The following is a 7,482-nucleotide window of genomic DNA, read 5'->3' on the forward strand; positions in this document are numbered from 1 at the left end:
ATACTGAGCATCTTTCTCTTTGACACCATGTCTGATATCCCACGTGATCTGTCAAATACTAATGCATGAAAATCCTAACCTCAAAAAAATCACCCGATATAAAAATAACACAGAAAACGCCCCGACTGCTTAAGCAGCAGCACCATACGATCATGACATAGTACTCATATTTAAAAGTATCATTTAATAAATGAAATAATTAATTTTATGGGCATTTCGCTGGACATGTGCCCCACTTGAAAAATAAACGACATGGAATATGCGCAAAGTTTCTCAGCTTTGCTGTTCTTTCAATTGAACTGCGATCTTGTTTACATGCGCAGATAGAATTGCGTGTGTACAAACTAATCGCCGTTAGAGAATGCTGCATGGATACAAACACCTATTTTTTTTCTCTAGTGTCAAAAAGAGTACAATACTCGTGAACTTGTGTATTTGTAAGTCGAAAACAAGAATTAACGATCAAGTAATTACAATAAGAGTTTATAAAAAAATTTTAACGTAAGAGTATACGACACTGGGTAAAAGGTAAGTTAGGTAAGAAGGTATTTAGATTGGTGTGTACCTCGCCTCTCCTGGCAAAATATAGAATCATAATCTCTTTGTAAACTTTAATTTCAAGCTTCTATGGTTAGATTAGGTTATGATGTCCATCGCCAACGATTGCAAGAAGAAGATCTCCTAAATTCTACTCAATTCAAAATGATCTTGCCTACGCACAGAAGCGTGTCGTCGACCAGCGCCTACTAAGCGCACGCGATGTTGTGCTAGAACGCAAGATGCCAATGAAGATCCAACTTGATCCCATTCCAATGTGAGCAGGGATTGGGTGCCACCTCCGGCTAGATAATTGGCCTTGTAGCCAATTGCAACTGTGACCAGGCACCCAAACAAGTAAGACGATGAAATAGCTTTATGCAATTTCTAGTAAGAAACCTTTCACTAGCTTTGAACGCACATCTAGCGTGTTCAGTGCTAGTATTACCATTCTGCTTTCGGCGTAAATGCTAGTGTTTGGCTGGAAGTTGCGAATTAGCGATGCCTTCTTGATCGAGCTATTTTTATCAGCCATCAACAACAACGTCAGGCTCTAAATCCAACGTAGAACAACTCTTGCCAACCTGTGCTACTTCGAAGTGAGTACGCAATTGGGAAGTAGAGCCCTCTCTCGACGAACAAAGGACGTTGAAAACAGTGATAAGTTGGCATGACGAGTTTTCGAGAGAAAGATCCTGCGGAAGATCTATGGTCCTTTACGCATTGGCAAATTGTCGTATGTATGTATTACAGTGAATTAAAAGACAGCGGCTACGCTGACTAGAACATGTCGTCTGAATAGATGAAGTAAAGAAGAAGTAGAAAATTTTTATTAGGCTAAAATTTTCTTTGCTGATTTGAGTAGTACTCAAGACGATTCATCGATATCGATATATAAAAAGTCACTGATTTATAAAATTCATTCCTATATACATTTTTATTTATAAATCTAAATAAATGGACTCATCGTTTAAGGAAATGTTTTTATTTTTATTTACTTATATGTAAAAAAACTCGTAACGCGTAGAATTTATAGACTTTATTTGATACACCTTGACACCTTTAAATTCTTGAAAAATAAATCTACTAACAAACGCATTTGCAACTGTTTCGTAATTCTCTTAAAATTTTATTTACATGCAAAAAATTCGAAGAAAAGCAGAGTCAATAAATAAAGAATATTCATTTTAAGTTAATAACATAATGTTAAACGTAAAAAATTATGAGATCTTAAAACTAAGTGTAAATAGAACTATAGATCCGATGCATAGCTAAATGGCGCAAAGTCAATTAGCACGAGCTTACAAATTCTTGGTGTGTGTACCCACTTACAAGAAAGCCCTGAAACGCTGTGATAATTAAGAAATAATGAAAATGTTTACAAATGAATGAATGAAAGATTTGTACATTTTCATACAATCAGGAAAACGTTTTTTTTTTTTTTTTTTTTTTTTTTAATTTTTTTTTTTTTTTTTTTTTTGAGTAAAAATCTAATTTACTATTCAATATAATTGTCGATAAATAGATCATAGTAATATTGCAGATTTCGGTAGAAAGTTTATAGTGCCACTAATCTTTTGCTTAAAAAAGGACTCAAAACGAGCAATTTGTATCTAACAACTATGATGCTCAGATTTCAAATCAGGACAAAGCCACTAAGTGCTAGTACCTGAGAATACATTGGACGCGGAAGTGAACCGAAGCCATTCCAATTCATGCAATTTCGCATTCGGTTCCATTGATTGGATACAAGATAAATCAGCCTCTTGGCAGCCACTTTGCACAAAGGTTTAGGATAGCCAAACTTTTGTGAAGTACATGTATATATTTAACACTTTCCTCTGATAGCTGTAGTGTATCAAATATTTTTACCAAAATCATTCTACGATTATCCAAACGCAATTTATCCAGCCACGGTTCGAAATTCATTCAGTCATATATGGAAGACCGAATAATGCTTAACAGTATGAGCCCACATTTACTATCGGCAGAATTTCTTCAAAATAAATTATATCTCATTAATACCGGAAACTCAGAACGTTTTGACTCATTACAGTAACTTAAAATATTTAGCTCGGCCAGAAAATGGAAATAAATTGCAAATATATTCGCAAGCTTTTTCTACCCTGAACAGGGTATATTAAGTTTGCCACGAAGTTTGTATCACCCAGAAGAAAGCGTCGGGGACGCTATAAAGTGTATATATAAATGATCAGTATGTCATTTTCTCTTCAAGAAGCTGCTCATATAGCTGACATAGAAACTGAATGATCGGAATCAAGTTCTTGTATCGAAAACTTTCACATCTGACGATGTATTTTCACAAAAGTTGGCACAGGTGATTTTCTAAAATAATATTTCGCACCGATAACACAAACATACTGACACTTAAAATGCAATAACTTCACTTCCATTCTATAAAATTGTCACTGATAGTCTATAAAGATAGCAGATTCTAATGCACCAGTAGACATATAGAAGGCGCCACCAGAGGGTGCGTGATTCAAAAAGTTTCCTGTTTACTTTGGGAAGCACATATATTTGCAAAAATATAAATAAATTGTCGCAAAGTTTTCGCTGAAATTTTCATATTTTTGTAGAAATGTTTGACAGAAATCCAATTTTCAGTTTTTTCTTCGTCCTAGTTCTAAGTTAAGGTTTTAACAAAAACACGCACTTTTTGTTTTCACTTTAGAATATCCTGCCAACGAGGGATCATCGAAAATGGCATCGCAACGGCCTAGTTTAAAATTTTTTTTTTCCAAAAATTTCAGAACTTCTTTGTTAATAGTGTATATTTGCAACCATTAAAAATTTAAAAAAATATATATTTAATTTTTTAAATGAGAAAAAATAGTTGAAACATGCTATTTTTTTACCCGAGGAATCCCATGTAACCCTAAATATAATTAAATTCTAATCTTTTCTATGTAGAAGATTCTTCTTTCGTGGATAAAATGATTTAAAATTAATCAATATTGTAATAAAGCCAAAGAAAAAATATAACGTACTAGGGTAACTAACGTTCTGTTAGTGGAATTAAGGAAATAAGTGGTAATAATATCAGCACTGAGAGCAAAATATTGGTAAGAATGCGTGTATGTATGTTGAATCAATGGATTTCAAACAGCGGCTCACTGGGAAAACCCAAAAGAGCACAGAAACTTTCTATTACAAAGCATAATTAAAAGATTTTGAGTATAAACACTTTAATTGGTGGAAAATTTATATTTATCACAAATACAAATAAATTTAAGAGCCCAAATTTTTGAAAAGGGGATGCACCACACCACAGCTTCTTTGAGATATTTTCCATTCAAGGTCGCTGAAGATTTTGAATTTTTAATTAATCAAAGATATAGTTACTCGATTATGTGTATATGTAAATTATACACTGATGTAAACAAACATGCAGTTACATTACATTATAAGCTGGCGTTGTGCTCACTGGTTTCTAACCGCTTCTAAGCGGTTTAAAGCAGCAAGCTGTTACATGGATTTACAAATAAATCTCTCGTATTTAAATATTTACATAATATGTATATATATGTGTATACTATATGTAAATCACTTTAACTCTAATCAGCGTGACTAGTTTAACGACGTCACTAATCGATTTTGTTTTTATCTGGTCTTTCGACTTACCTGCTGCCGGCCAATTGTCGCGTTAAGGTTCTGAGCTCAGGTGCAGTGACGTTCCAATGAACGAGTTCACGCCGTTTGCTGATCTATTCGCATTTATGTAAATGATTATTTTAACTTTCGATGATGAATAATTTGCGATTTTATCATTATTCTTGCCACACCGGTTACGCTATATCACAAATCGAATAATCGTTAGGAGATCACGCACATTTTAGATGTAAAAGAAATGACCGAAAGTGGCGGCGTCTGGCGAGCTGCTGTCACAGCACGTGAAACCTCATGCGACAAGAGAACGTGAATGGGAATGTTTAATGTAATACAAGAATTTTTTATGTAATACAGGAATTTCGCTTTCGGTGCTTTTTGGTTGATCGCACTTACATCGAATATATTTTGCGCATTTCAAGTATAATTAAGTTTTTGCATATAGTATAATATAATGATTTATATAATTATTTGAATTATGCATGTATGTAAATTTGTATATACGAGTAATGAATGAATGAAGATGAGGAATGCACCGCGCCCTTTGGTCTATCGTACCCTCATACGAGTAAAAGCCCACATTTTTACTTGCTGTGGCTGAGTTTAAAAAGCGTCCTTAACCTAGCGTGTCTTAACATATCTTTAAAACTTCAACTCATATTTAAAAAGAAATTCTTAGTCTGTTTTCTGTTGTCTCATGGGATTTAAATCCCCTCTATTATCTATCTATTATCTCCTCTCTGGATCCTCCGTGCTTCTGATGAAGCTCATTTGTATAAAAGTTGTATCTGTGCAACCACCGAGATGTCATCGAGAAACCCTAGACCGATAATTGCGATTAATTTCCTATACAAAGCTTTGCATTCCCATAGTAGATGTTTTATACACAATGGTCAGTATGTGGTGTTCCTAATCTGTTGGTCAGACATGCCTGTTAAAACTTGTATTTCTACTAGAGTTCTTATACCATTTCTTTTGAACTGCAGTGTCTTCCAACAATCCCAGCAATTAAAGGAAATCTTCCTGCTCTGACAAAGATGGGTGCGGCTCATATTCCATTCATGTCCCGTTTGCCTGTTTGTTGGCATCTACTAGGAGCTCGTGGCACATAAATTCCGCCTTTTCCGGAGTCTAATTGTAGAGTGGTGCTCGTTTTAGCCAGTTTATCTACTTCACAGTTACCAAGAATATCACTAGAACCCATTGCAAGTTTGTCGTGAAATAGGATGTTAAATCTACGAAGAGAACAATGAATTCTTTTACTATCTTTGACCAGACATAAGTGATTTCAAAGCCGACTGACTTTCTGTATACATAAATATGTATATTCCTTATTGTGAACACACTCCTGTCAGAACAAGAAGGTTGGCTTTAATTGCTGTGATCTGCTTTGGAAGATAGTGCAGTGTTCTGATACACGGAAGGCACTTGTGGTGTCTAATTTTGTTGAAAAGACAGCACCTCCCACTCGATTATCTATTTGGGATCACTATAAAACACTATCCCTGCATCCCTATCCACCATGCAATCTTTTCACACTTCCCTAGCCGGGAAGGCAATATTGGAACCGAATTTAAGTTCGATTCTATAGGATTACGAAAATCCGTGTTATTGTTTAGAAACGGGAACTTACTCAGTGCATAACTTCCGATCAAATTTGACCCAGACTGGTAATTTTATCGATTTTTTTCTCTTTTAAAAGTTGTACAACCTTCATGTTCGTTTGAAGTTTGATCCCCATATGACAATCCTTGACAGTTGTATGTTTACGATGCGAAAAGTTAGTCTGGCGATTTTGACCATGGAAAAAAATTAAACAACAGGTTTGCTTACACTTTTTTTCAGTGAAGATCATTCTAGACTCGTACCAAAAGATCAGACCCTTTTGCAACAACAACGTCGAGTAAATCTTGCAAAAGAGACGCATAGCAGAGATCGTATGTCCATCGAACGCATCATTGCTGGAGACGAGACGTGGGAATAGTCCGGATCAATTTTGATCATATATATATTTGTGAATATATATAATTTAAATATCAAAAATTATTTTGCAGCGCAATTTCTCGCCGATCTCCAAGCACATTCCTGTAGCAAATTTCCCAATAAAGAAAGTGTAATATTAATATAAATTGATTGTCTACAGTTAATTACAAATGGATGTATGTATGGTGTTACATATTCGATTAAGATAAGCCGTTACATATTGCCAACAGCTTAATTACTAAATTACAAAGACGAGTGTAAATAAGGGAAAAATAGATGTGAAAGAAAGCAAAGATTAAAGCTTCTGTCATCCAGAAATGGATCGCTATCTGCAGCATCTGATCCGATCGATCTCATGAATGAAATATAGTAAATTTAGCAATTCTCTGCACTTACTCAGCTTACTCAGCCCAAAAAGGAAACACAAATGCAGACTTGTGTTTTGGGTCGGTGTCAAAAAGTGTAAATAACAAATGTCTCATCAATTAATTGGCAATAAATTAATGGAAAATGTTACAAAAAATATGCAATAAACAAACAAGTGAAGATGGAGGCAGTCGCACGCCTTTTATGCCTCTCACATTGCCAGCCGCTTTCTTACTTTCATTATATTAATGAACTTATGGTTCGCTGTTGTTGTTTATTAATTAATAAATATTTTGCTAGGTCTCTTTGAAGGATATTATAGCGCATAATTACGAAATATATGTATGTACATATGTCTGTTTCCATAATTTTTACTATATCTTAATGGAGCATATTTTTTGTTTTTTTATGAATCACATAATGTTGATAAATATGCCTATGTATGTACCTCTATAGAATATGTATATGGTATACATACAAGTATATCGAAAAGATTTAACCGTCATTCATCTTCATCATACATTAATCAGCATACAAAAGTCGTTATGGCCGGTTATGGCCGGGTAAAACCTCATTGTCTCGGTATTCTTACTCGTGTTCCAGCCTCTTTGCTACGTTGCGTGTGGTCAATGCTTTGTCAATTTTAATTATTGCCTCTGCTGCAATATTACAAGACGTTAGAGTTAATCACTTCGAAATTTAGGTAAAATGAATATTTAAAGTCCTCTGGAAATCTAACAGATATTTCAATGGGGACGCTACAAAAGTAGACCGATAGAGAGCGCAAACGACGGCATGTTTTCCCCCGCTCTTTCGATATTTCTCTTCAGTAAGGTTTGCCATTGGAGGATGGAGTCATGTGTAGAAGTTCACGCAAGTGAGGAAAGTTTTCTGATCGCCATTCACGTGGGAGTGGCCAGAAACGATTCTTTTACATATGACTCAAGCAGCTCACGACTTCCGGTC

The 7,482-nt window shown here is 34.9% G+C and overlaps 1 protein-coding gene across 1 annotated transcript in view; it reads right to left on the reverse strand.

Annotated features, from left to right (window-relative positions):
* The window catches only part of LOC108976696 (sodium-coupled monocarboxylate transporter 1), an 18,486-nt gene extending 14,238 nt beyond the window's left edge, over positions 1-4,248 (reverse strand). Inside the window, exon 1 of the mRNA XM_018945949.1 lies at positions 4,183-4,248. The gene's annotated coding sequence lies outside the window, so the exon portion shown is untranslated. The remainder of the gene's footprint in view (positions 1-4,182) is intronic.
* Positions 4,249-7,482: the final 3,234 nt, after the last annotated feature.

This window comes from Bactrocera latifrons, unplaced genomic scaffold (genome assembly GCF_001853355.1).
Source record: "Bactrocera latifrons isolate USDA-ARS-PBARC rearing strain unplaced genomic scaffold, ASM185335v1 scaffold_8, whole genome shotgun sequence".
NCBI classification, from domain to species: Eukaryota; Metazoa; Arthropoda; class Insecta; order Diptera; family Tephritidae; genus Bactrocera; species Bactrocera latifrons.